General features: G+C 35.6%; 1 protein-coding gene across 8 annotated transcripts in view; it reads left to right on the top strand.

Moving 5' to 3' along the window:
- Positions 1 to 2876, top strand: part of cpeb3 (cytoplasmic polyadenylation element binding protein 3) — a 113774-nt gene extending 110898 nt beyond the window's left edge. For all 8 annotated transcript variants that reach the window (XM_016995911.2, XM_062976144.1, XM_008116772.3 and 5 more), the window contains one exon: positions 1 to 2876. This exon is cut by the window's left edge and continues 3005 nt beyond it. The gene's annotated coding sequence lies outside the window, so the exon portion shown is untranslated.
- The last annotated feature ends 329 nt before the right edge of the window (positions 2877 to 3205 follow it).

Raw genomic sequence — 3205 nt, 5'->3', positions numbered from 1 at the left:
ACATGGTCCCATTTATGTTTTGTAAATGAATGTGCCCCCTAAGTTGTTAATATGTTATATTATTATTATTATTATTATTATTATTATTATTATTATTATTAAAGAGGGTCCTTCAAGAAAAGAAGTTATTTTTTAAAATAAGGTGTTCTGAACTGCAACTTGACTAAGAAGCCCCTGGGCACAGGTCCTCTTGTGGCCTTCTCTTGATGCGAGACTTGAACTAGTCGATTTTTTTTGAAGGCGACTTAACCTCGACTCTTTGTTGTTATGTGCAATACTGTTTGTACTGTTTGTATAAAAAAAGAAAAAAGAAAAGAAAAAAGGCATAAATCTTTATTGCAGATTTATTTTCATTGCAAACTTTAGACATTGTGATTCACTAAGATCATTTTTCTACTGTCAAATATGTACCTTTTCTTCATGCTGGTATTTTTTCAATAGTAACGTAGCCTTTGTACTGAGACAAATTTTCATTGTTATTTTTAGAAAGATTTTTTGCTAAGAGAAATTTAAACATTGACATATTTTTCATTTTTATTTCAGATTTTTTCTTTAAGGAGTGCTTTCTCAACCATTAATATAGTTGTTTCTGGGAGAGACTTTCATATCTGGTCAATGTCATTAATATTATTTTGTATTTTTACTTGGAATAAATTAATTTTATGATGCTAATTCTTTAAAAGTTTATTTTTTTCATTTTCAGTTATTTTTGAAGCTAAAAAACCTTTGTAATATTGTTACTAAAGTGTCTAGTTTTTTGAAATGCAAAGCTTTATGTATTAACTCGCTGATGTGGTTTACAATGGTGTGAAAATGGTTGGATATGTGAAATGATTGAAAAAACTGTAATGAATAATTGGGCAATAAAATTACAGAATGAAGCAGGAAATGGATGTGATATTTTTGAGAAGCCTTTTTTCCTTTATCGGAATGATTTAGGGAGATAATAGGGATGTCACAGTACCAGTTCGCTGTCTAGATTTATACAACACCAATGCTGATAAAACACTATTGCTGTTGTAATGGACTCCAGTCTTTAAAAGTAACAGGCGTGCAACCTTGCTGGTTGAGCGTAACACGAATTTGCTTCCTCCCCACTTTTATCATAGGCGCTCTCAGCACTACGGGGGCCTCGTGGGGCAGCCACGAATGGAGGTTACACAGCACTAATGCTTGGTCAATTCCCTACCCCTACCCCGCTCATACCCACTATGGCAGTCTCTTTTGGACTGTTACGTTCACTCTCTCCCAAGTTTCAGTGTGATCTGCCATGATTTTATTTATTTACTCATCTCCCCATCCCATTCCCAGGCTGCATTTCCATGCACTTCTTTACGCGGTAACCCAGAACCAATGGAGGGAGTTGTATAGTGTCTGCATAACGTTACCATACGGTGTAATTTACTGCATAGTTAGTGCTAAATAATGCATGCGTAGCGACCCTTATGACTGTATCAGAGCACTTTTGTCAAGCTTCCTTGTATATTCCTCCCTTTCTTTTTGAGTTTGTCCTTCGGCATTCCAAGTGCAACGTCCGTTGCTGCTATCGAAACACTGCTTCACTTTATGTAGTTCATCACCCCCTATGTTTGTGGATCCCCTACTGTTTTTGCTGCTATCCCACCAGACCTTCTGTGCTGAAGCTAGAGACACTGTTATCCATTCCTTAAGATCCTGCAAACCAAACTGGTGTTATATAAACAGAACATACAATGGCCTTCCCTAGATGCATCAGTTCCCAGAGTTGGTCTCAAATTGGTTTCTACTGAAGGGAGGCAATGTTTATGATCTCTTGTAGAAATGTCTAGAGTTGGCCCATTGTTGTCCTCTTTGTGTGTAATGTTATAGGCAAAAATCAAACTAGTGAGTAAAATTTAGACTCTAATTAGGTACTACTGGTTGGGATGAACATAAATTGTCAAAGTATACTAGACGTGAAGGAGAACTTTTCAAATTCCTGCAAAGTGGTACAAAGTGTGTTGCTTAGATTTCTGTCTACACACTTGCCTTTTAGGAAGGCAGGGGCTAAAAAAGAAAATTGTATTACAAATATGCAGTTAGCAAATTAACTTTGCTGATTTCACTATCTTTGTTAGAGTAGTACAAAAAAATATAGTGCTTTACTGGGGGAGATTCCCCCCATGTTAATATTTCAGTATTGTGACATCTCTACTTGCAAGATATGAGTGAAAGATTAGTCACAGATTTGTAAAAAAACAAAACAAAACAAAATCTTTTGTTAAACCTGGCTTGTATGTAGTTGCTTTTTACACCAGTTTGTATAATGTCGGCTTAATTTTTTTTAACCAGGAAACCTTTTTCTTCTCAATCTCCACTGTTGTAGTGTTTCTGTCTGACCACAGAGTATTTTATATTCATGCTGGTGGTTTGCTCTATACCCTGAATGGGTAGCAGATCAGGGGCTGTTATGTCATTCTGCACATTTTAAATTTACCTAATAATAACGTTTAGCAACAAATAGATATCCAGGGTGCTAATACGGGATAATCATTTCTGCTGTTTTTTGTTTCTGGATGTAGTTCTGTTGGAGTATAAAGTACTAGATATTTGTAATTTTGCTGTCAAAATAATGGACATAACTTTTAGAGTGTTCACAGCTAAGATCTCTGTACTTGTTTTTTCAACTAATTTTAAATGTACCATATCTTTTACTACATGTTCTCTTAGACTGGTTTTGCTAGTAACCCTAAAAGGCTTTTATCTCTTTTTTTGGCTTGAACTAATGCTTTGTATGGAACTGCAGTACTGTGACTAAACATGAAGCTCAATGCTGCTATTGCTTACTACTGCTTCAACTTTGTAGTTTGAACTTAATTTTTTCTGTAATAACTTATTAAATCTAGTTGTATGAAGTACTGACACTTGTCATCCTTTGCATGCTGAAAAATATACAAAGGGAAATGTACTGTTGGGATACAAATTTGAAAACTTAGAAGATAACAACTAAATATTCCTCTACATCAGTGCTTCCAAACCTTTTTTTGACCAGGGACCTCTTTGACCAGGGACCACTCTTCAACATTAGTACCAAAAGGGTTATGAATCAGTTTTTGGTCAACTTTAGATTCGGTTTGGTTATTTGGGGTGCTGATTCAGAAAATTGCATTGGATAGACCACATCAGCTCTAGTTTCTGATACACAACATATGCCATCCAGTAGTCGCCATCTTCCCGCCCACAGAAA

Source organism: Anolis carolinensis, chromosome 3 (genome assembly GCF_035594765.1).
Source record: "Anolis carolinensis isolate JA03-04 chromosome 3, rAnoCar3.1.pri, whole genome shotgun sequence".
NCBI lineage: Eukaryota > Metazoa > Chordata > Lepidosauria > Squamata > Dactyloidae > Anolis > Anolis carolinensis.
This window is presented reverse-complemented; position numbering and strand designations above follow the sequence as displayed.